The following is a 27,015-nucleotide window of genomic DNA, read 5'->3' as shown; positions in this document are numbered from 1 at the left end:
TTTCGGCCTCTGTGCTCTCAAGAAGGGAGTTTCCCATCTTATAAGTGTGCTGCTGGTTACTACTGCCCAAGTACAGCACCCTGCACTTGTCAGTATTGAAATGCATCCTGTTTTTGTTAGCTCACCCCTGCAACCTATCCAGGTCTTGCTGCAATCTTTCCTTCCCTACTAGCGTGCTCACCTCACCCCAAATTTTGGTATCATCAGCAAATTTAAACAGGTTGCATCTCAAAGTATGTTGTAGTGTAAACACTGTCAGAGCCTAGGTACATTAGCTTGTCTTGGTCCAGATTAAGTTAAGGATAAAAATCTAAATGAATGTAGACCTCACCTTTAGTTCTGGATTTACCTGTATCACAAGGGCACTTCTCAAGTGGAACAAACAACAGCATCGCCTCACAAGTGACCTAACATAGCCTAGCATGGTACATCAGCACTAGAATTGTTTGCTAGGAAGTTTGTGCAGTTGCTACCTGAAGTATACCTGGCCTTTAGCTAACCCTAAACATTTCCAAAGGATATCTACTAAAATCTACTTCTCTTCAAAACAAAACTGAACAATAGTGACTGTTCAAGTATAACAAGCCAATATACAAATGTTTTACAAAGTGGAAGGCTTATTTTTAATCTCTAAATACATGCTGATTTATTAAATACTTAATAAAATGAAAGGGGAATTCGTTTAAAAAAGGACAGACATGTTCCCTATAGAACCAATAAACTTAGTCCCATGAAAAAACAAGACAATAGTATTTTCTTTTAAAAAGGAGCAACAAAAAGCACAGACTATATAAAGCTCATGTTAAAAACATGGTTTCTGTTTTGCTGCTCTTTCTTGTACATCTCCAGTGCCCCTTGACCTCATGCATCTGTCTCTGCAACACCTATGCTCCTGGCAGGGAAAACACTGAAGGGCTTTGTCTGAAGCAGATGCCAAAAATCTCCTTGCATGGCCTGGAGCAAAGTGATCAGCCTCTGAGGTGTGGCATGACCTGACTGCTGTCCTGAAATCCTCTCCAGACACAGGAGGTTGAAGGATAACGTGCTGTTCAGAGAGCAAAAGCCCTGATTCTGCTGATCAACCTGTCTCCCACACTGCAGAAAGTGCTGATAGGATAGCAATCATGTAAGCTCTAAGGGCTGAATTTTGCCCTTGCTCACACTAAAGTCACCTTAGTGGAACCTATGGCATTGGGTAGGACAGAAATAGGACTTACTCAAGAATTTTAATTTACAGCATTCTTTTTAATTGTATTAAATTAGTTATTGGTTTTTGAAAAAAATAACCACTACTGTCTGTATGAGCCATTTCACATTAGCAAAGGAGCTTCTAAAACAGAACGGATTAAGTATAATATGTGGATATTTAGTAGTAAACATTAGCCAGCTCATCTAAACAAAGGGGCTGATCCAAAGTTCTTTGAAGTCACTGGGAATGTTATTTTTTTTATATTAATAGGCATGGATCAAGCCAAAAGTATTTTTCAAGAAACACAGAAGACACTGAATTCATTGCTTATCTAAGGAGAAATGTCAGTCAAAGACAGGAGGGAGGAGAGAGTGCATACATGCATGAAAGCACAACACGAGGGAAAAAATCTGCAACGTTGCATTATATCTGTCACACAGTATCCTGGTGTACACTTTCATTATGACTCTTTATAAATTGATTAGATTCCTTTACACTTCATTTTACTAAAGTGCCTTGAAGTTAGTGAGACCATTCACTTCAACAGACTTTGGATCAGGTGCAGAAACTGACTGAACACTGCTGAAACTGAACTTGAGAGAATCAGTGGCAGATGAAGAAATAGAACCCAATGGTCTTCTCCTAGTCATCCCAACCCCTACTCCAACATGACTCCTGGAAATATTTATAACTTAACAACAACTGAAGTGTGTTTCAGAAGGTAATTCCCATAAACTGGTCAGAAAAAATTTCTAGAACACTAGAATCAGAGGATGAAATTGTGGCTCAACCAAAATCAACGGCAAAACACCCCTTGATTTCAATGGGGTCATGGCTTCAACTTGAGTTCATCTGCTTAGGTCACTGGAAGCAACTAGTAATTTATTACTATACACATTTTTTAATTGTTTTAATTAATTTCTGAAAGAAAAGAAGTAAGACAAAGATATGTCCTGCAAAACTGAAGCTAAGTGACTTTAAAAGAAAAAGTTTAAAAAAAAAGAAAAAAGAAAACCTTTCAACTCTTTCTTTTCTTCTCCATCCCATGTAATCCTTTCCTTTTCTCCTCAGTCTTCTGCAGCTTGTCCTCTTCCCTCTCTCTACACCAGTATGGCTCTCTCAGACAACAACAGGGAACACCTCAAGTTATGTACATTTTTATAAGCGGAAAGAATAAAATATTTTACCGATATCAAAATTGAACTGAGAGGGACAGCTCAGGATTCTCCCAAAATAAGCAATCAGAAATAGAAATACATAGCCATTGCTAGTCTGTAAAAAGTACATAACTATTGTTAGTCTGTAAATAGGAACAGTGAGTCTGTAAATGGAGATTTATTTTTTCAGTCATTTGACAAACTTCTCTTCTTTGGGTTTTTAATATTCTTCTCTGACATTCAGTTTTTCAGGGGTCTTCCCTTTAGAGGAGTGGAGCAAGAAAGACAGGTGGTGCTTTATAGTTGGTGCAGTTAAGATTGCTGACTAAAGGAGCCAATCACAGTGGAGGGTTCATAGTACCTATAAAATACAGGAATATGCCTATTCAGATGTTGGAAGGATTGTACTATGCATATGCACATTCATGTATTCTAATTGGGCTGCCAGCACAAGGCACACAAATTCTCTCTTACCAGAGGGTTATTGAGCAAAACCAGTGCTCTGATAGTGCAAATTAGACACTTGAATCAGTTATGCATTATTAACCTATTCAGCAGTATTAAAGTGTGATTGTCAGAGACCATTCAATTTGAGTACTTTTGAAAAAAATAGTGGGCATCTATACATGTGCTCCAGGGAGGAGTAAGGCTTGCTTTAATTAGAGCAGCTCTGAGATCTGCTCTAATTAAAGCACCCCCAGTGTCACGTGCATTCAGCATCCCATGTTTAAAAATGGTGGTGGGGAGACTTTAAAACACATTTAACAAGCTTTAGTTAAAACACCCCCACTGTCATTTTGAAACACGGAGATGCTGAATAGACGTGACAGAGGCTTCTGGAGTGTGCTAATTAGCAGGCTGCAAGAGATTCACAGCAGACTCAATCAAGTCTGCTCCAACACTTGCTAATTAGTATGCGTTGGGGCAGAGGTCTGTCATATGTATAGGTGCCCAGTAGGTTGTACAGTAAGCACAATAGAATCATCCAGGGTAGTTCTTTGTTTTAGTACATTGAAATAGCACAGGGGTAATAAATCAGCTTTGGATGCATACAGATATTTGAGGAAGTAACAGGGAGGTTAGACTGTGTTATAATAAATGGCCACCTGATCTAACTTAGTTCACCAAGGTGTGGACCTTACATTAAATAGATAGATCTATACATGAACTGTATGGAAGTTCAGGACAATTCAATCCAACTAAAAATGGACAATCTGCTCTAAGCTAAGTGTACCTCCAAGGTCATCTAACTTAGCTCAGGTAAGGTGAGACCGATCTAACTGAACTTCTGTACAGTTCCCAACAGCCCCAGGGCTGGGAAAGCCCAGCTGCTGGCCATAGTCTCAGGGCTGAGCTTTTTCTACCCCCTCCCTGGAACCAGGCTACTTTTAGGACCCCAGTCCCTCCCCCACTTCCGCAGATGGGCAAGACTCCCTTGCCCTCCTCCAGCTCACCAAACCCCCCATCCCACAAGCTGCTCCCAGTGCCAGTTTTATCAGCATTCACTGAAGCTGGGAACTGAGGAAGTAAGTTGGGGTGGGGGGAGGAGTGGGCAGAATGGGGGGATAGGTTCACTGGGGGATCGTTTGTCTGGAGGTGGAGGAGAGATCCCTCCCATCCCCCCAAACCCATTTGCAGACCCTGCGAGCCCCCCTAATCTTGGCAAAAACTCTTCTGGATGACGACAGCTACCCCACAAACCCCACTTGCCCCCACAATTCCCCAACAGACCTCACCTTCCCCTCCAATCCCCCGTTGATCCCACAATCTCCAACAGAAACTGCTGGATTGGGACAATAACAACTTCCTGTAACTTTTATGAAAATATGTTCCTATTAAAACTTTTTGTATATGTTTTTACTTGAATTTGATTGGTAGTCTAGAAGCAGTATTTTTTTCCTCCCAATCTTTGTTGTTTTACAGATGCTTACTGTGGTCACCAGTCACGGCTTAGAATTTTTTCTCCCATTAAATGGTTAAATTAGCTTGCATTGATCTCTGTGTACTATAACTAGACTGCTCCATTTATCCAAGCCAACTACTTTAAACCTAACTTTCATATGACTCCAAGTGAAGTTCCTATAGGGATATACATGCTTTACTGTTCAGCTATAAACCCAGTTTAGGCATTACAGCTCTACCAGAAGAATCACCACTCTCCCGGTAGAAACTAGGAATGTACAAGTGACAAGTGCCCATTCAGTTTCTCCTGGGGGAACATACCCTTCCAGAGGAAAGACTGACACCTGGAAGACCTTCCTTCTACAAAGGAATTTGACTCTCAAGAATGAATGCCTTCATTCCCCTCCTCCCCCACTCTGTTTCAGAAAAGGAGTAGAGCAGTGGGGCAATGCTCCCTGCATTTACCCAGACTGGGGACTGCCTGGGAAATAGGGGCTTTGTCCATAGAGGCTTTGTCCATAGGCAACATGTCCATGGGGAGGACAAGTGCTCTGCCTGGTAGTGGGGCATGGAGAGCACTACTGCCTCCCCTGAAATTGGCTCTCCAGCAGCATGTCCACATGCAGAGGTGCCAGCATGCATGGTGACCGGCTGCTGCCCCCCCCCCGGTTACCAGCTGGCCACTGGGGGACTCCTCCCAGTTGCCGACAGACTGTTGGAGGGCCGCTCCTCCCCACCCTGGTCACCAGCAGACTGTTAGGGAATGTCCTCCCCAGTCACTGGCTGGCCACTGGAGAACCCCCCTGGTTGCCAGTTGGCTGCGGGGGAATGCCCCTCCCGGTCATGCCCCTCTGGTGCCCCCCCAGACTCAGGAGGCACCAGTCACCCATGGCTTTGTCTCACTGTTCCACAATTTAGGCATGGAGTGGAGCAGCCACTACTGTTCCCTGCTTCTTCCCTAGACTGAGGACTGCTCAATCTGGAGAACAGGTGGGGGCTTCATCACACTGCTTCTCACCCACATCCTCCATCTAGGAAAGACATGGGGCATTTTTCCTACCACTCCATTACTCCTCCCCTACCTGCTGGGGACTGGAAGAAGTGAAGCAGCTGCTGGTCTTCCTGCTTTTCCCAGATCAAGATCATACCAGTGTGGGGAAGGTGCAGAAAGCAGGGGAAAGGGGGTGGCTGCAGGCTAAATGCTTGTGTAGTCCTTTTCCTGGAAATATTTCTAGCAATGGAAATTTTTCAGAAATATGCACGCTAGAAAGTAATGCCTATTCATACCCATTATACTCGTTTTAATTTGTATCATACTTATTTTCAATTTCTTCTTTTTTGCACATCTCCTTACTTGTGTTTTAAAACTTACCATTATCACTTAACAAAAAGTATTAATAATCAAGAAAATCCTTTTAAATTCAAACCGTTGTCACTTTTCCATAACAGTAACTAAACAAACATGGACCTACTATGGAAGAGCTCATAATCAATAATACTCAGTACAGGGTTACTTGATTACCTCTATATGAAATAAATGAGATAGGCCTGTACCTTCCCTTCCAGTACTTACACTCGCTTTAGCTCACATTATAGACAATAGACCAGATCTCCTAACATTCATCTCTGTAAACCATAACAAACTGTTTACTGGACCTAGAGGCTAGGGACAGAAGTTACACATAAACCAGTTTAAGTGATCAGAAACTGATTTAAACCTTTAACAGAACAGATGTTCAGTGCACATAAACCAGTTTTAAATGGCTGAAATTGGTTTGAGCCATTTGGTTTGGATACCGGTTTAATGTAGTATCAGACTTAACTGATTTGGGTCAAACAGTTTATGAAACTTCTGTCCCAGACCCCTTCCTGGTTCAAATTAAATCACAGTCCGCCCATATCCCACCATGCTTTCCAGCCCTGGGCTAGACTGTGCTGTCTGCTTCAGCAGAGAAGGGTTTGGGCAGGGGGGGTGGGGAGGAGGCACAGCCTGACCCCCTTCCCCACCCCCCAGGAAAACCCTGGCTGGGATCTGAAGCCAGGGAGGGGGGTTAAACTTCCCTTCCCCTCCCCCAAGTACAGAGCTTCCCTCCCCTGCTAAAAACTTACTGCTGGCTGTGACTGTGGACTACAAATGCCAGAGGTACCTGGTAGCAGCAAGAGGGAGTGATGAGCAACTCCGCAGAGTTCTTCTGCTGTAATTCTGGACTGCAAATACCAGACACCTCAGGGGCAGCACGAAGAGAAAGTAAACACAGAGCATGTGGGCTACATGCCAGAGATCTGTGCTTTAGTGCCCCCCGGCTTCTGGCCTCAGCCACTGCAGGCATTTGGCTTCATTTCCTGAATAGAAAGTGAATGTCTGTCCAGTTGTATCTCAGTTTAATCTCTGCAGTGAAGACTAACCTTCAAAGACTGAAATGATTCAGCCTTGGGTTTTCTGACTGTCTGTACTTAGCCAGGTAGTCTAAATTAGCTCAGGCTATGTCTTTTGCAATATGAAGGTTATACCAAAATAACCAGTGTGGTGTCATTTTACTGGAAAACCTTAGGAGAAGAGAAGGCCTCGTGAGGTACCTATGGAAGTCAACACTAATCAACCCATCCATGAGTGGCCTTGTCTAAGATTTTTTCATAGTGAAAATTAAATAACTGCCTTGACTACGGGTGCTAACAGATGTGCAGCTCCCCTCTGTAACTCATGGCACTTTGCTGTTGGGTCTGGGTGGGGGGGGAGGGGGAGTCGGAGGATTGAGCTGCAGTTTGAAACAGCTGCTTATCTGCAGCCACTGTCCCCTAGCCCCATCCCACCCCCTTCCCAGCTCCAGTGCTGTCTTCAGAATGGGAGAGGGGAGATGAGTGGAAGGTTTACAGGGAGTTTAGGCTGGGGTTTGCCCAGCCTGCATTAAAGGGTGGAGTGGGTGAATTGAAACAGTCTGGGCAAAGCCCAGATGCAACTGCCTCCCCTGTCTTGTCCCCCTCCCATTCTGAAGACAGTGCTGGGAGCAGGGCTGAACTGCGTCAGCCCAGCCCTGTTCCTGCAACATGCTGACAGGCATTAATGAAGGTGCTCCATTTTGGACGTAATAAGGGTTCAAACTGTTGCATGATTGGGCATTTTTAAAGCTCTCTGATGCTGTGCATTTCTGTTAGTGCACATCTGCACTTCAGGGGCTTGACTGCATGACAAACCATCACTTCTGTCAGCACCCTATATTTCTCATGCAGCATTAGTGATTATTGTCATACTTAATGTTTCATAATACTGTAGTATCTGTACTGCAATCACAAAAAAATAATAGTATAACAAACAGGGGGGCAATGAGGACCCTGACCCAGAGTGCATGGGGGACACAAAAAATAGCAGCAGCTGTACCATCATCTTGGCTTCCATTGCTGTTGCTGCGAGTCCAGATGCTGATGTTTCCCTTTGTGCTCAAGTGTCCAGTAAGCCTCTGTAGATCAGGGCTCTGCCATGCTAGGTTCTATATGCACACAAAACAAAACCACATGCTGTATGGTAAAAGGGCATCTATTTTGTCAGTCACATAGATTCAAAGTATGGGGGAAGATTTTCACAGCTTTTTTTTCCCTAGGATCTTATTTTTTTATTACTTCCTAATATTGTGGAGACCAATTTCATTCCGACTCTGAGTGTGAGACAAGTAGCAGAGTGTGCAGGAAGTTGAGTAGAAAAAAAATTAAGTGTCTAAATAAATAGTATCAGTTGCAATTTTAATTTAAGAGTATTTAAAATTCAGAAAATTACTCGAAGGGCTGCTTGCATGAAAGACTTTCTGTCTTCAGGGTAGGAAGCAGGAGAAGGGAGGTATTTCCAAGATTTTAGATTTCTGAATGTAAGAAAAAATTTTGAAGACCTCTATTCCTTGGCCTTGAGATTCAGTACTATGCAATCTTCCTTTTACACAACCAGCTTTCCACCAAAAATGTCTCCATCTCCCAATCATTTACAAATCAAAATCAAATTCTTCTCTCAGTAAAATCTATGCAAGTACAACATAACCACAATGATATCAGTGGAGACACTCTAAACAGAGATTGCTTTTATGGAGTTAAGAATTTGGTCCTTAATCTTTTCTAGCACTGTGTGAGCTGAGAATTGTCTCTCTCTTTACAATGCAAGAACCTACCTGTGCCCAGCACACAGCAAATACAGTAGCACCATACTGTTTGCATTTTCTTTTTCTATCAGGAATCACTGTTTAGTTGCTATAACTTGATTCTGAGAATGCTCTGCATTAACATATGTCAGTTCAAAGGACAGAAGTGAGCAGAAGAGCAGAGTGTTTGGATATAGCAAGGCACATTCAATTAACTTGCTTTCATTCTTATACAACACTCACTGTGTGAAAAACACACTTATGTTTCCTTAATATAAAAAACAGTAAATGATTGTTCTTATTTTCAAGATCACAAATTCTATTTCTAAGCCCCCCTCTCTCATCCCCTAATTTATCCCCTCCCTTCTCTTAGCCTTACGCCCTTTTCCAACCTACCCCCTTTCACTGTAATTTTGCAAATCTAAAATAAAAGAGCTTAAGAATGAAAAATCTTATTTGTCTAACCAAAGTATCTTCATGTAAGTGAAAGACTGATTCCTACAATACATTTGCTAGTGCAATAAAAGCAAGGTAGGTTTTCTGAATAGGAGATATAGGGCTTTAGCGTTGCTTTCAATTGGAGGAGACCTAGGCCATACTTTACATATCATCTATTTGCTCCTTGGAAGTCATTTCAAGAATCTACTAGGAAACTACCTATGCAGACTAGGACAGATTGAAGCTGTGCTGGTTTGCTCCAGCTAAGCATGTGGTCCTAGACCTTAAATAACTTTAGGGAACCTCAATGAAACTCAGTTCTTCATTTTTGGCATGAACCAGCTAAAACTAACATGCTGCCCCAAATAGGCTGAATTCAGGTTTTACCTTAGCTCCAGATAAGTTTGGTCTTGCTGCCAGTGGACCAGTTTCTACATGTTTTATCTAACCTCAGATGTGTTACAGACTCACCCCAGAGCATTTATGAGGTTACCTCAGACAGCCTCACTTTCTTTATTCTGGGCACTGACACAAGTCCAGGGCTCAGAAATGTTTACTGCTCCCAAAAATGTTTGTACTGATCATACCAAAGTGTTACTATCCCAGGCAAATCACAAGATGTTAGACTCCAAAATTATATCCTTCTAATCACAATATTTATCTTTCTGTATTTCCTTCCTATCCTTTTGTGCAACAGAAGGCCACCTTCTCTTCATGTAATTTCCTCTTTAAATTAATTTATTTCCTGGAGTTCTTCAGTATCAAGTGTGCTACTCTTTTAAAAAGATGATATCTGCACCACTATGAATTTTGAATATTAGGTGGCATTTCACTGCCTGATTTGTCTGTATTGTGCTGTCTAATATAGGTCAGATCTTCAAAATTATCTACCCATGTGGACCTTTACACTGGCATGGAGTCTCCCTGATAACAATAAGAATCTATGTGGATATAAAGGATACACAGGCATGGGTTCCTTCATAAGATCAGGGCCTTATATTGCCAGCACTTTGAAGCAAAACTGCCTGCTTTGTATTGAACTGAGCACAATAAAGATGCCCAACAAATCAGTAACAGTTATATTCTAAATGTATTTTCAGCACTATGTCATAAGGTACACTGACAACAAAATCCACATTTTCATCACTTTTCGTGCAACAATGTGACTAATTTATCTTAAATCCCTTACCACCTTACTGATGGAGGTGCATTATCTTCTAATGATTCCATTAATGTACATTACTACTGTAATAACATTTCTTGTGACAAAAGTCCAGATACATTTATTTATGGTGTGGGTTTTTATTAGAAAACTTAACAAATGGAGATACATTGAATTTTAAAACTAAGTCCATTAGGTGATACTTGTGAGTACCTCACGGCCTCTGTTCTAGCGTGCAGGATGATACTTGTACTGTCAAGAAAAGATTGGACATCGATTTCATTTTGCTGCAGTATCAAAAGCTGCTCTAATGCCAAATCTAAATACATGTATTGCTTTCATGTGGTAAGTGAGAAATAGGCATTTTCTTTGTTCCCTTTTTAAAGAAATTGTTCTTTGAAAGATAGTCACACAAAAAAGGGGGTTTGGGTTATGGTCCCCGGTTTTCCCTTTGTTTTCATTAGAATACCTCCCCAAAATTATATTCCAGTCACAACCCTGTTGTACTACCACATACAAGGACACTGAATGAAGACAGTGCCCTTGAATGAAGTAATAGCTAAATAAACTATCTGTCAAAAATATCACATTACGTGTGTTGTCAAGGTAAATGAAACATTTCAAAAACATTTACAATAGCCTCAAATTCTTCTAGAATAAATGGTTGGTCTTGCCATTTTATTAAGACACAATTAGGTAAGAGTGTTTCATGTCACTTCATAATGTGCAGCTTCAAGTGCTTTCATAATCAGATCTCTCTCAAGAAAAAACTACTAATGAAACTTTATACATAAGGAAGGGAAATTAGTTTATGTTAACCATGATCAAGTTGCATCTTGGTAAGTCTCTTATCCTCATGAAGCATTAGTTCACAGATCTGAAAACTTTTATAAATAATATAACCTGCCTAAGTAGGGTATTGTAAGCATTAGTTAATTATACTTAGTTGTGCAGAGCTTTGAGACAGAAGACACAAGTAGAACAAAGCATGATTTTATTCATGGTATTATATAGTATTTGTGATGTAGACTTCAGTGAAATTTCATATCCCAGACTGCTGCTCATCTGTAAAAAAAAAGAGAACCTGCTAAAGGCCTAACATGCCCTCATATGCTCTGCACTGTGTATGCTTCTAACAGTGCAAAACAGGTCTGCAATACTTTACATTCATATAGACAACACCACGAGGTGCTTTCAATAGAGTCAGGCCCTCAGTCTCAGAATATAATTACACTATAAATCAGGAGCAATGGTGGCATATGTAAACACATCCAAGCTAACTATCATGGTAAAGATGCAGTGGCACAAGCTTCAGTATGAACAAGCTCCCAAATAATTATCCAGACACAGCCCCTGTGCAGGCCTGTTCAGCTTCTTTGAATCCCAATCAGCCAGGTCTTCCCTGTGATTGGTTGCCAAACTAGCTAGATTAAAGTTACTCTAGGCATGCATATGCATGCTGCAATAACATTTGCCAACAACAATGTAGACACCATTGTACTTGGTAGGTTTTCTTGGCTTCTCAGTCAAAGTTTAATAAAAAAAGACTTATGCTAACACCTCTGCTACTGTTACTGTTTCTCAGGCCAATGCCCATGTGGTACTGCCAATCAGAGCACACCTCCAGAAGAATAGTGTTAGTGCCTGTCACCAATCTGAGAAACAAAGCCATGATATTTAACACCACCAAGGGCAGCCTGTCCATATCTCCCTTCCTCCGCCTCCTCTCCTTGCTGGCTGAAGAAACTGCTAAAAAACAGGAATAGCTAGCAGCATGTGTTAGAAATTCTAGTGATAGCTGATAGCAGCACTTGCAGATCTGCTCCTGTGCCACACTATCGATTTCCAGACTATAACCTGGGTTTTGCATCAGAAAAGGAGATGCTCAAATAGAGATATATTACTGGGACCTACAAAAAGGGAGAAAGTCAACGTGAAACCAAAATGAAGTGTGCGGCTAGCTCATTTGCAAAAGTAATACTAATGACAAAAACACCCCTAAAGACAGGATCACATTTTCTAGTATTCATAACATGCTTTATAAGACTGAGATGCATCCAAGCCTCTTTTCTGTATCTACAATAGCAAACCAAGAACCCCTCCAGCTAATCCCCAAATGCAGTCCACAGTTATTTAATCCAAGCCATTATGTTACTGGTTCTCTTTCTGAGGAAAAAAAGTTATGCTATCAAAAATTACAAAAGACTGTCCCCCTTCCTTTCTTTGTGGAAAGAAATGTTGCAAGCTTATATGGCAAGAGCATAAGTAGAGCTAATAAGAACTAAAGAACTTGTAGTAACCAGTACCACTTACATCTTTCTAATCTCAGCTCAAGATCTCTACAATCCATTTTGGTGGGGAACAAAGGTGACTTGAAGATGTGGGAGATCTAGGTCTTAGAGGTATAAAAATGACTGTTCATATTTTTTATTCTGTGTGTGTTTTTATTTGAAGTTTTCTACCAGTTCTTAATAAAAAAAAATTAAAATTAGTTCTTAGTAATAATAAAAATACCTAAATTGGTTTCAGGTAAACCCAAAATGATTTTTTAAAATTATTGGACAAAGCAAAAAAAAAATTTTTTTTTTCTTTGAACAAAAATGTTATTCGACTCAAGACAAAAATTATTTAGATTGTAATTTAACATTTATTTTAAATGAAACTACAGAAAATTGTAAAACCAAATTTGCTTCCAATAGGAAGTTCAAAATATTGTATTTTAAAAATATTTCCTTTCAGTGCTTTGACTTTTAATTTTTTATTTAGTAAATGTATATAGCTTATTGAAACTGATACACAGTTGCAAAATATGCCACTATTGCTAAAACGTTATTTTGTCTCATTTGAAAACTTCTGTCTTGCTCTAAGAAGAGTGCACCTGGCTCAAGCATTTAAGTCTTGATCCATACTTAAATTTACATAAATGATTATTACTATTTAATTACATGGAACTTTCCACAGATATCTTATTTCAGAATGAGGAATCAATCTGTTATGCATTATAATAATTTTTTTTACATCTGTCAACAGTGTCTGATTCAGTGATCCTCACCAGGGTGACATCATACCCTGGGGTGCCATCAGATCCTTTAAGGGCATTGCAGGGCGCCATACAATATTAGCAAACACCCACGTATGAATTAAAAGATACCCCAGAGAATTCAAAAAGTAATCTAGAATCTCATTCTGAACTGTTGTGACCTGAGTTCTTTGGGACAGACGACTTACTCTGCTATTTACTCTGTAGTAAATAAAAACAAAACAAGTGAAATTATTTTTTTGAATTGGGGTGCCACTACATTCAGAGACATTATGGAGAGGTGCCTTGAATCCAAAAAGGTAGGGAACTACTGGTCTAATTTTCTGAGATACTGAGTATTCTCCTCATATATCCAACAAATGTCTATAATTATTATTTATTATATACTGGTTACACTGTACTGCAACCATTGTCTCTCCCCTGAAATATTCACTAAGGTATCTAGAGCTACATTCATGTCTCTAAAGTTTACATGACATACAACAGTTTATTTAACCAGAGCAATCCAGTGATTTTGGTTTGTATACAGATTTTCTTATTATGTTGATGGAGCTTCTTCATACCCTTACAAAAGAGCACGGTTACAGTAGTGAATGGCTTAGCAAAGTAAGGTCCTAAGTACAATCCAGAAATTTAAATAATCATGAAGCCTTCAAAATCTACCACTCATCAAATATTGAGTAAAAAGCATTATTTTCTACTAATCTACACTGACTAGTTATAGGTACACTAACCCTTGCAATAAAATACTGTTTTGATCATTAACATTCCAATCTATTTGTAAGCAGGTGCAGCACCTCTGCCTCTGGAGAGGACAGGAGAATGTTTCTTGGCTTGTATTAAGGGTGCAATCTCTCAGGAAAAGATTGTTTTTAAACTTACCAAAACCATGTTACTGTTTTTTCAGAAAAAAAAAACTTTAGCAAGTAAAGACACTTCATTTTCAAATTCAGTATTTAGAGTTTTGGATAAACTGATAAAATCAAGAAAGAGATCTGATTCCTAAGAATTCAACTGATAAAGAAAAGATAAACACATTTTAGCATTTGAGTCCCATGGATAGCAAAATTGAAAATGTGTACAATTTAAATAGTGGAGGAACTGGACAGGGTCACTGTGCCTCAAAATTATAGCAGTGGAGCCTTCGCAATGACAACAAATACCCTTGTGGACAATTTCAAACCATGTCCCACATGTTGACTAACTGGGGTCCTTCAAGCTCAGACTGGTGATGATATCACCTTAAAATATGCTGAAAACTGCATATGCTAAGTGAAATAGTGAAAGAACAGGGAGTTAATATAACTATCACCCCGATCTATTCTACACTACGCTCAATGACAAAAATTTCATGGACTTCAGACAAGAAAAATATTGTGTTGCTTATTCTGAAAGCACTTGTGTCCCCTTGGTGTAAAGATTGTATCTGGAAATTGACTTCTATACTTACCATCATGTTCCCAGGTAAGCAATCATAAAATGTATTTAGATACAAATGGCAAAGCACTAGGTCTTTCTTAAGTTCCAGAGTTAGACTATAGAGTTACATTTGTATCAAAGTTTCTTCCTTAAATGGGTTTTAACCAGAGAACATGGAGGTAAATAGACTGGTCTAACTTTTATCTGAGCCTAGTTTGCACAAAATGAACTAGTAATATTTCCTGATCTTAATACACGTTCAGCTCTCCTGTGAAATATGAATTTTCATTTCCACCTAGGAGCAATTTTACAATCTTTGCATTCTTCCTATGCCTGAGGAAGTGTGATTGTGTACAAAACCTTGTACATAAAGATTTTTTTTGCAAATATCTAGTCTAATAAAAGATATCATCTCTGCCATGAGTTCTGAAGCCTTGAAATTGGGAATTCTCAGGTACAACCTCTGTTAAACTCAATGCAATATATAGTCATTTAAAAAGTCTGTCTGTATGGAGGCTTCTGACTTTTGTCTTTTCCATCGTGTCTTCTTAATCTTCAATTGGACACAACATAGCAGCCAGACAGACTCTACCTTGTTTGTATTTTTATGTAAAACACAACATTTCATAGATGAGTAAGGATGAGCCAAACATCCTACCCTACCAGCATACACACATTCAGACAGTATCTACCATAAAATTTTACCAGTAGTATTTGTACACAATACAATTTCCAGAGCATTGTCTTGTGAAACTGTTTTTGGTACAGCACCATGAAATACCAGCATTTTCCCCCATGGGGCTGTGAGATTTTGGATTCAAGTTCTAACAATTCATTTTGTTTCACCTCTTACCCATCTTTTCCTTATATCATCTTTATAAAACTCCTTGCAGTTCTTGGGGACCATCCCACAATTTTCTCTGTTTCATGCCAATTTTCCACTTCTGTGCCATCTCAAATGAAAAAGGGACATTGACCACATCAACAGAATTCTTGCATCTGTTTTAGGAGACAGTGTGCTTAGTTCTTTGGTATTCAGAGAATTTTAGATAACTGCTACAGTGTATAACCATGAGAGAGTGTGAAAACAAGAAAACCAAAGGAGAATGGAGGATGCAGGCATTCACTGACTACCTGCATACAATGGAGCAGTGCTTCAGGTCTCACGAAAAAGGTACAGACTTTTGAGATCGTAAAGCAAATCTCTGGATGTGTATTTTGGATGGGGCTAGTCACATTCCTAGATTGTAGGCTGAGTTCACCCCAAACTTCCAGTGCAGAGATATTGAAGTGAGAGCTGTTTTGACAATGGAGAACAGGTTGCAACTGCAATCTGAAAGCTTACAGCCCCAGATTGCTACCAATTCTTGGGCATTTAGTTTGGTGTTGATAAATCCACAGTGGAAAATATCATTAGCAAGATGTGCAAAGTCACAGAACTTGCCCTGTTTCATAGGACTGTGATTTTGGCCAATATACACTAAATAAAAGTATGTGATGCACTGGACTTTTCAAATTATGGTGAAGGAGCAGACAGGACACATATCCAAGTTCTGCTGCCTCCACCTTGTTCCTAAACATATTAACAGAAACAGTTATTATAAGTGATAGTAGATCAAAAAGGGCTGTTTTATTAACCTTAACATAAGCTTTCTAAGGAATATGCATGATGATCAAGTGTTAGCGGTGCTGGACTTCTTGAAAAACAACAAGTAAAACCATATTTCCTGAACTAGAATATAGCTTCATGGGTACAGTAACAATGGCAACTGTAAGTTTCACTAAACCAGCCTATTTGTTGCTTCCCCTGATTCATGAAGCCATATACCAGCCACCTAAGTATCAACAAGAAGAGCTCTAACTATTGTTTGAGCAGGTGCATTTGGATATTGAATATGCTTTTGGTAGACTGGAAGTAGGTTAGAGATATGTTATGTTCAAATTTGATCTCTGTACATCAAACACTCCTAATGCTACTTCTGCATCCTATGTTTTACTTAATATTTTCAGAGCTAAGGGAGGAAGCATTACCAGGAAGCAGAAGGGGAAATGAAAAGCCTGCTGATTTTGAACACTCAACACAAGGGCAGGTACAAGAGCCTATCTAGATGATGTAGACATTAAAAATGCACCTTAACAATATGCCAAGTGTCATTCTGGTTTGTGTTAGTTTGTTCATCATTGTGAATAAACTGTACAATTTAATGAAAAATCATTTATAACACATTTTATGGACCCAGGGGGACCTACTGATTGGGGGAGGTCACATTTCATAAGACAAAGTAAGTAAATCATGATTTTCATAAAATAAAAGTTTATTGCACAGTAATAAATAAATTACTTCTGAAAAACATTGAAGCTGTGTAAAAACTAAGTGAAAGTTATTGACTGCTCATACTTAAATTGCATCAGCAGAGATACGCTCAAAACATAGTATCTTTATATTTCACTGGGGCAGATTAGAAGGGATACTGTGGCAGACTATGCTAGTGCCTTGGCAAGTAGGCAGACACATGGGATAGATGGCTGGAGGGCAAGACACTGGGATATTTTGCATTGTAAGACTTTGCAGCATCTACATTTGCTGACTTAGGCACTGGAAAAATGTCTTGGTGTGCTTCCCTATTCATCTCTACCTTTCGGCCTTTCCTCCAGTATACCTTCGCTTCCCTCTCCTGTGTCACAGGATCCAGACTGAGACCTCAGGAGAAGATCACAAAATGTGTCCTTCTGATCATGGTCAGTTTGTCTGCATGGACACCATAGGCCAAGGCCACTGACAAACAAAACAAACAGTTATTGTTAGACTTAAAGGGTTCACAATCAGAAATAATATCAGAAGAAAGCTTTCTGTTTTTATCCATAAAGGCATTCATAAAGTACATATCTACTCAGGGCAGCTGAACACTGCCTCAGCATGGCACATATATGGGGACACGTCTTTAAATATGTAATCATTAGGGGTTGCACAAGTGGACTGTCTGAGATAAGAAGTGTATAGTAGTGGAGTAGATACTGATAAGCTCATTTCAGACAATGGTGCTATTGGCCTGTCTACTGCACATGAGGGTGCCAAAGACCCAGAGAAAGAAAATGCTCAAGTCAGCTGGAGGTCATCTGTCCCCATATGCTGCCATCCATTTCACAGCAGTGATGCTCCAGACCTCACTGCAAAGCATGGTATCCTATAACAGCAAGAGAAACAAGGCATCCCTTCCTAGAAATGCACCATAAAACCAAAACAAAAAACAAAAAAATGTATGTGAGAGGGTTACTAGGATTGTATGGAGGGTCAAAAAGGATGTTTATACAAAGGTTGACCTAAAATTTCATAAGCAATGAAGTTTAGCTACTGCTCTCTAATTTTACCAGCCAATTCTAAGCCAAGCCTTATCCCTTTCTGTGCCTTACCTTAGTACACCATGCAAGTAAGTCACTTTGGATGTTCTCTCTTGCGTGCGCGTGCACACACACACATCACTCGATTTTTTTTACATTTACATTACATTTGCCTTACAAATTTATTCATAAAATGTATGCAGTTGGGAACACTGGTTACTGGATTGTTTGCAAGAATTCTTGTAAATTTCTGATGCGATTTATTTGAATGCTCAGGTATGTTTCAGTGCATTATTTTTCTGTTCACTAATAATTGATTTATATTGCTAAAAACTCTATCTGCCATGCCAAAAGCTTGGGACTGTTTGGAGGTTGCTTCTATCTTTGTTCTCTTTTTTGCTGATTGTCAGTGAACCCTAGAAACTTGTTAAAATAGACTGGATTTGAGCAGTCAGTTCCTTTTTTCCCTTCCCATTTCCATTTAGATACCATTTTCAGAGAGGAGGAAGGAGGACAAGTGAGGGGGCATACATTTCAGGGCCTGTGAACAAAGTTTTTAAAAAAGGAGCACACAATAACACACCTACCTGAGTTCTCTTTCGCTTGCCCTCTCCAATGGATTCCAATTCTGAGCTCATCTCAATCTCAACATGCTCCTGGTCCTTTGTTGTGTGTGAACCTGCATGCCTCCCTTCTCAACAAGCTTGTTTCAGCATGGATGACTTGGGTTTCTTCCTCAGTTGTTGCCAGTGTGTCTATCATCACTCCTGGGGTGATGCTGGAGTCTCCTGTAACATCCAGCTTGACATGGATGTAGTGGCAGATACAAAGGTGCCCCAGATTTTCTTATGGCTTCATTGTTATTTCATAGAAGTCCCCCTGTTCCTTCTCCTTTGCCCAGAATTACTGCTCATCCCTGTAATCCCCAGGTTTTTCATGTTATGTGCAATGTCCAAATGAGTATTTATTTCTGTGGCAAGTCTTGTCCCAGCTCTTCTCTCCAGATGCTGAGGAAATCCAGGACTTCTTTCCTGAACCAGACAGTGGCACAAGGTTTAGAGGAAACTTTATTTTTGTGTTTGTGTGGAGATGCGCATATTCACAAGAAAAAGGTGTTTTCAAAACACACCCCTTGGATTTTAAAGAGAAGTGGAACAGGTTTCTGGTCTGTCAGGTTTCAAAACTGTGACCAGACTGGTCACTATCACAGTCACAGGGGCATTGTGGGATTGTTATTAGAGGAATGCTTGTGCCACTAACAATAACTCAGCATCCTCACAGCACTGTCAAAAGGATTTTGCCCTCTGGGAAAAATAGTTTAACTTGAACAGCATAAAATATAGGTTTTATTAACCAGATTCAAAACAGTGTGTGGAGACGCACAAGAATGTGCTGACTTATGACAAATTTTATTGATAAAGTTTTGTAGCATCCTATATGACTAAGTAATTCCATAAATGGTACACAAACCAAAAAACTTCTGCAAAGACGCCAAAAGCATTTTTGTGAATACAAATTAATAGATACCACACTTTGTCTGGTATGCATGGTTTTCTCAGGTACCTATCCCAGTCCATAGAGAAACAGTCTGTACTGATATAATGATATTGATAAAAGCTGTTAGGATGTAACTGTATATCTTATTTTTACACCAGCATGCTCCTGCAACAATAAAAGTGTAGCAACAGTGTTGTAACTAATTCTGCATGAAACATGGTTAAACTTATATAGTGATTTAGCTAACTTGTATCACTATAAAAACATGCAGACATAACAGTTGCACTATTTTAACTGATATGCATTCCTGAGAAAAAGCGTCCCCTCCCTTTTAAAGTGATTAAAAGTTACATTTGTCCATAGCCTTAGTTTAACTCCTTTCCAAATCTATACAAAGTCAACTGAAAGTATTTTGGTATGATAATCCTCCCTGGTTACATGTGTGGCATAGCAGCACTGTTCTATACAGTAGGATTCACCTTGCAGTTCCCACAATTTCATATCCAAACTTTAGTCTTTTATTCTTTGTCTCTGAGACAATAGAGAAATTGTTTAACAGCTCTGAAACTATATTATGGGAACAAATCTCTACAGCCTTTTTAGAAGATAGACTAGAATAAGCTATTCTTAAATTCATAAAATTAAGACACTTGATTTAGCAACTAATTCTGGGGAAGGCAATAAGAATTAAGGAGATGAACCACTGGCAGCCAGCAACACAAGAGGCCTGGGGAAACCCTTTAAAAAGGTATTCCCTGATCCTTATGCAAGACTTTGTTGCAGCACTGAAAGAAATCCCAGAGCATTTGCTCCAAGTGAGAGAGAAGGAGAGAGAGAGATCACTTTCCACAGTTTATCCAAATAAGAAATCTTGTCTTACAGCAATTTTAAATTTTATTTGGGCTAAGCAAGTGTGTTCAGGAAGTGACAAAGATGGACAAGGTTAAATGCTGTAACGTGGTACTTATTCACACTACATTAGGCAGAGAAACACTAAAATTAGGCATAAAATTTTATTCCCTTGGTAATATATGCCAGTCCTGACCAGAGACAGTAGGAGAAAAGGGAATTTCCCTTCAAAAATAGCACAAACCATTCATGTATGATATAAATAATAGACATATTTCAAATAAATATCACATTTTCCCAGTATGTGTGAAATGTGTTGCAGTCAGTATTCCTGTAACAGAGACCTGAAAATACAGGGCAGTCAGTGACCAGTCTGAGGCATGAAAGATGTAAATTACTGTTGTATTCTCCTATAGATTCATCCTAATTTGTAAAGCATAGATGTCTATTGGACATTATCAGGTTTTAGATATATATCCATGATGCAATTCTACCATTTTCAGTGAAGTTACACCACAAATATATTTGCCCCAAAGTCACACTAAAGATAAATAGTATGTAATACTTGATGCAAAGCTAACTGGAATCAATATGAGTCTTTCTTTGGTTTAATAGTGCTTTGGATCAGGCCTAGACAGAGTAGTGAGAACAAAATAGTGCCTTTTTAAAACCTACCAAGCTGGTCATTTTGAAAAAAAAAAAAAGCCATAGACTTACACTGATTCCCCTTGCCACTGAAGGTAGCAATGAGCAACACCTTACACAGACCCAGACTTAAACATCTGGCAACAGTCCATCTGAACATACATCCATAGTATACCATGCCCTTTTTAATCAACTTCCTAATTTAAAAATGCCATGCTGGCAGGAAGTATAAAAAATGTGGACTCTGAATGGTTCACAGAATAATAGTCCCAGTGCTGGGTTGGTTGAAAATCTGTGGCCTTACAGATGTTTATGCGTTTGCATGATCCAAAGCAATAACCAATTTGCTTATGCTTGACCCAGAAGATGCATTAAATTTATCCTGAAGGAAACTGGTTTCTGAAACCAATTGCCCAGATGCATCAGGCAGGTGAGAGTTTCAGGGAACCAAAGGGTCTACTGGCAGATGCATCATTGATTTCTGAATGTTTACAATCTACCAGACAGCTCCATACCAGACTTGATTTGATGGCTCTCAATGGGGTGCTCTGCAGTATCGATTATTTCCAAAACCAGGTTAGATAGTAGTACTGTTACCTGGTGATGGAGCTCTATATGCACTGCTTCAGTGTAAATGTATTAAACTAGTGTGTCCACAACAAATCTGATCTGAGATCTGATCAGATTTAAAACTCAATCTTATAACAATGCTGATTGCTTTCATGGCCTACTATCTCAGCTCTTTTAAGGGATCAGAAATCCTGTTGTCTTGTTTCTCCCCACCTACTCCCCCTTCAGTTCAGTTTCATTAAAATCTGTTGATTTCTCTGTATGCTTGAGATGGTTTGATTAGAAACATCATGACTACGATGCTATAAAAATTCTACAGGGAAAGTCTTTATCAACATACTAAAAAGATTTTTACTTTCCTCATGTAGATTTTTGCTCTCCTTAATAGATGGCATGTTTTATGGAGAAAAGTGCACCACCTGTGCTAAGCCCCAATTCACTCCATAGGTGCCCTTCTATTTAAAGTAACTGTAATGGCATTATTAGGTTGTCATCACTTCTCTTCAGGGAAGGGGAATTAACAAGTAATTTCAGCCATAAAGTTTTTCTTGCACTATGCTATCAACAGCTTTATTACTGCATTCAAAGTTGGTCCATATGATGCAAACATTTGTGTAGTTCTGATCAATTAAAATTAGATGCAGCATTTCCACAATGGTGTTCAGCAGAATAAACATTTGGGAGGAGGAAAAAATTATCTTGCCATTAATAAGGATTTTAATACAACAATTATTGAACCCAGGGTTCATCATAAAATGCAGTCTGATATGGGCAAACTTTATTTTTAAAATATGGTCATATTGTATATTAAAAATAACAATGTACAGGCAGGTTACTTATGGAAATGTTGATGGATGTGTTCTATAAAAATTCTCTATGTTTGCTACTTTTGCATGCATGTAGCATGACCAGGACAGAAAAATAACAGTATTCAGAACAGTACTTTTTCACCATTCAGCAAACAAAGTTGCAAAATCCAACCGTTGTTTGAGTGTTTTTAAAAATATATATACGTATATCTGAATGAAGTACTGACTTTTTAAATATTATTCAGCTCTTGTACAACAAAATGATAAAAATAAAAAATAAAAAAGTGAAGGAAAAAGTATCCTAACCTATAATACTATAAATTCACCAGGAAAGAAAAGACATCACGAAAACACATTTCAGTCCCTATTCTTCTTTCTTAATTGTCTTTGTCTCCAGCTATATAGCAGTTCAATTCTACAATGCATAACCCCCCACCCCCACAGTAATGCAGAGTAGAACAAGAAAGTCATCCTATGAACTAAAAACTATTGTGATACAATTTGGGCCTCTATAAAAATACAGAAATATACCTGTGCATGCCAGCCTAAAACAAAGAAGCCACTATACCTTGAAAATACTAAACTATTTTTCCTTCATGGTTTTAAAAGCAAATTTTTAAAAAATTGAACGTTCAGCCTCTAAAAAGTTGAAGGTATAAATAAACACAAAATCATTGTTTTAGATAAGCTTACAATATAAACAAATTTACATTCACCATTTGCAATTGTTCTTTCTTTTCTTTGTTTCAGTGGATAAAGGAATGTGCTTAAAAAACAGCTCTAAAGAAAAAAAAATCTTTCAATAAAATCTTTTTATTGTATGAAGTTTGACTTCACTTTGGTTTTCCTAATTTAGAATTTTAGACTACTCATCTACCCCCTAACAAGCAAGTTCAACCTTAGCATTCCAAACTTAAACAGCATTATGAAATGATCAAAAGTAACTCCAAACTGCTAATTAAGGGTTAATACATCATTTTTTGTGGGGATATTTTGGAGGGAAGATGACTTCTGATTGTTTAGGATTTTATGAAAATAAAAACTCTTACTCCTAATACATTTTAAAAAAAAAAAAAGATAAAAAGCTAAAATTTTCTTCAAAAAAATAGTTTTTCCAGCAAAATAATTAAAGGTGTCTCCTAAAAATACTAACTTCTAAAATTAAAACAAATCATTCGTAAACTGATCAGCAATAGTCAGAAAACTATGTAAAAACAATTAAAGAATAATCATTTCTACTTAACCCCAAACTGAACAGCAGTTAAAAAAATTAGGTCAGTTAAAATGAAAATCTCCATTTTTAAGGACATTAAGAACCATTAAAACAGGATAAAACTATTCCAAAAAAGGAAGCAAATTCACCCAGATATCGAAACAGCCAACACTGCACATAACAACATAAGGATTATATAAGAAACGTACGTTTGAGGCTAGTCTCTTAAAAGCCTAAATTCTACCTAGGTTCTCTGTTATTTCCTAGCAGAAATCTGTCTAACTGAAAGGCTGGTTAGTTATTCCCCCCCACCCACCCCTTCATCTTCAATAAAGAGTCTCCCTCAACAATACAGAAATCATGCTTTTTTCAGTAGCAATTTGTAGATCAATAACAACTAAAGTTTAGGTTTTAGGACCACGAGTGAGTTTGCTGGTAAAGCAGCTAAAATCTTCCAAGCAGGAAAACGCACCCCAGTCAGAACTCATTATCTCCGGGGCTTTAATCGAAATAATTGTTACAGGACTGACTGCATTGTTCTAGACGGGATGAACGGACCACATTGAATAATGCAACACATTTCAGGGAAAAAAAATTAAAGAAATCAGCACCCGGGGATCGATCCTGCTCCCAGTGAAATCAATGGCACCCTCCCCCCTGGCTCTAGGGGGAGCAGGATCGGGCCCCAAGCTGTTCAGCTTAGCTCCAGATCTGTGCACAGGCAAAGATGTTGAGCAGCTTTCGGGGAAGAAAGTACAGCACACTGGCTATTTGTGACTGACCAGAGAGTTGAACTTTCCTTCACTTTCTCAACACCAGCAAAGGGCACCGAGACAGCAAGAAGAGTGATAAAAGAACATATTTACCTGGAGGGAATTGCAAAGGGAAAGCTGAAGAATTGCAAAAACAAAGTAGTCCAAATGAAGGATCTAGGCATGCAGTCCAATTCTGCACCTTCAACTAGGCCCCAGTCTGGCAAGCAATCATTTCAGCACCAGCCACCCTGCCTTCCATCTTAAGAGATTCACCCAGAAAATTGACAAACCTGCTCCACGACAACAAAACTCTTCTAATGCCTTTGAACGCCCACCATTTGTTCGCCATTCATCCAATCAACTTCCCACTGCACATCTTCTCTTGCTAGCGAGGCTCAGAGACAGGATCGCTCCTCATCAGTATGCTAATTATTTTGCCACCTGGACAAAAGTAATAATGCTTTCAGACAGGAAACCACCGGGCCTGGAGTAGAAGATAGAAATTAATAAGTTGACACCACTAAACGATGCAAAAAGATGGGCATGCGTGCAGCTCTGGCGCTGATGGATCAACTGTAACCTCCATTTAAAAGCAGCAGACAGACAGGCGATGGGCTACAGAAAGCCTGGGCTGTGTAGTATGCATCAAGCGCAAGTTCCCTTAGAGACCACATTACTGCAGCAGAATAACATCAGTAGCATATTGCTGACTTACCCTGTCTCAGTCTGCAGCCTTTAAGCAACACAACACACATCCATTTTCCTAAGATCCTAATGTGTGGGTGAACTGCACCGCTGAGCTAGGGATTTTTTCAGCTCGAGCTTTGGATTAAACGAATAATTTTCAACCATCCTGTTTATTAGGCTTGCAAGAGGCAGACTGGATTGGGGAGGTCTGCCGTGTTTCCTGCACCACAGGCCCTTCAATCTCTGGAGCAGAATGGGTATCATGTGCACTGCTGTATTGAATGTAATAGCTGGGAAGCCTAAATGCAAGGCAGGCTGTTCACACGCACCGAGGAAGCGAGGATTTTAAAAATACCTCCTCGGTCGTTAATGTCATGGGGGGGCGGAGGGGGGGAATGGTGCTTTGAAAAGAAAAAAAAAATCATCCGAGCGGTAACTCTTTTACATATTCCTTTTAAGAAACGTCAGTAATTAAACATTAGCAATCGTTTGCTGGCTGCTGAAATAACTTGCCAGCGTGCAGAGGGTTAATTCGAAGAGGGTCGCAGAAGCCTCATTTATTTTACCAGCGAACAACACAGCCTCCCCTTGGAAACAAAAGAAACCAACTAGTAGGAGCTGCGAATAGGAACAGGCGCCTACCCCGACACCAACTTGGGCAGCTAAACTTTTATTTGCCCGGCAGCCCCAAGAGGGGCAGAGTCCCGCGCACAAAAGCGGGCAGGGCTGGTCCGTGGCTTTCGCCAGCATTTCGCCTGCTGGTCCGGATCCTCCCTCCGCCTGCGCGGCCTAAGCACGAGCTGTGCTCTCCAGGAGCGGGTCTTGAGCTCAAATCCCTGCACTTCACCCCCTTACAAAGCTCTCTGCCATAAACACCCACTTCCAGGAGACAGCTTTTCCCTGACACCTCCTCCTCTCCCTTCCCCTCCCCCAACACTGTGATCAGCCTTATTGCAGGGGCCCCCTTGTAATCTCTATAACGCGGGGGCTAGTGGTCAGGACTGAAGGAGATGAACAGGAGGCTAACACTGTCCAAGGGGAGAGGGGGTGGTTTGAATTTTGCCTCCCTCCGCGATGTGCCCGTCCTTTCCAGGAGGATAATCTGTGCTCAGACTAGCACCGCAGCGATCTTTCAACGAGGGGAAACACAAGTTACTCATTAATAAACTGAGTGGAGGGAAGCGGGAGCTCACGGCAAGTGGTACGTCTGCCAGTCTAGCCACTGGGAGACCAGCCTTTCCTCGTGCCCTTTTTCTCCCACGCAGAGAGGAGAGAAACAGTGCTCTTGCCAGTAAAATTGTGGGTAGCTCCCAGGCAAAACCCTCCCTTCAAGTCGATGTCTGCAAAGACGCACGTCGCTTGCCTTGCCCTCTTTAGTCCCACTGTATGCACTGCAACCCCCCAGTTCCTCCACTCTCTTCGTTCCCTGTCTACAGTGATGCTCTTTGCAAGTACCAGCACTGCTGACAACCCACTGCAGGGGCTCGAAGGAAGACAAAGCTGACCCCTGCTCCAGCGTGGAGGCTGGCCCCGAAGTGGGAAGTCCCAGCCCTCCGGGGTCATCCCCCTAAAGACTGAGACATACTGGTTACTACAGAGGTTACAATTCCCTTCCCATCCAGCTTTGCCAGGAATCACACTGCAGGCTTAAGTGAAGACGAGCCTCAATGTCCCAGCCCTTAGCATCTTGAGCTAGCACAGAGGCTCCACAACCAACTTTCCGGAAAGCCCTGGCTCTTGTCAGGGGCCGAGGGGAGCCCCTGGGGAGCGCGCTGGCAGAAGCAGAACCCTCCACTGGATTCCCCCTTTTTTTAAAGGTGGAAAATGCAGCGCTTCCCCATGAAGCCAAAAGGATTTGCGTGTCTCTTCCCCCGCCTGTCATCCCCACCTCCCTGTTTTTCCTTTAATTTTTCTCTGTCATCTCTGATTATATCTCCCTATACTCTGAGGACTCCTCCTGACGCCAAAGCCTAGCAGTGTCTCACTGAGGAAGCACCCGCAGGAGCAGCTCTGAATGCTTGAACAATGCAGGTGTGAAGCAGAGACGAGGCAGACCGAGTGGAAGCAGCCCACCAGGCGAGGGGGGAGCTGCGAGAGGTTTTCCAAGGAGAAAAGGCTTCTTTTTGACCTTTCCAACGGAAAAGCAAGTGTTGTCAGGCTTGCTTGCTTTATAAAGCCTGAGTATGGCTCTGGTGTTTAATGGAACTCATCATCATCATCATC

General features: G+C 40.2%; 1 protein-coding gene across 12 annotated transcripts in view; it reads right to left on the bottom strand.

The window, feature by feature from the left end:
• The window catches only part of MYT1L (myelin transcription factor 1 like), a 485,235-nt gene that overhangs the window by 453,670 nt on the left and 4,550 nt on the right, over positions 1-27,015 (bottom strand). For 3 of the 12 annotated variants that reach the window (XM_019537460.1, XM_019537458.1, XM_019537461.1), the window contains exon 1: positions 24,396-24,737. The exons of 2 other annotated variants lie outside the window; for them this stretch is intronic. The gene's annotated coding sequence lies outside the window, so the exon portion shown is untranslated. 7 more of the 12 variants (XM_019537455.1, XM_019537459.1, XM_019537456.1 and 4 more) reach the window with 5 other exon arrangements.

This window comes from Crocodylus porosus, unplaced genomic scaffold (assembly GCF_001723895.1).
Source record: "Crocodylus porosus isolate Cpor-Errol unplaced genomic scaffold, CroPor_comp1, whole genome shotgun sequence".
Classification (NCBI taxonomy): domain Eukaryota; kingdom Metazoa; phylum Chordata; order Crocodylia; family Crocodylidae; genus Crocodylus; species Crocodylus porosus.
This window is presented reverse-complemented; position numbering and strand designations above follow the sequence as displayed.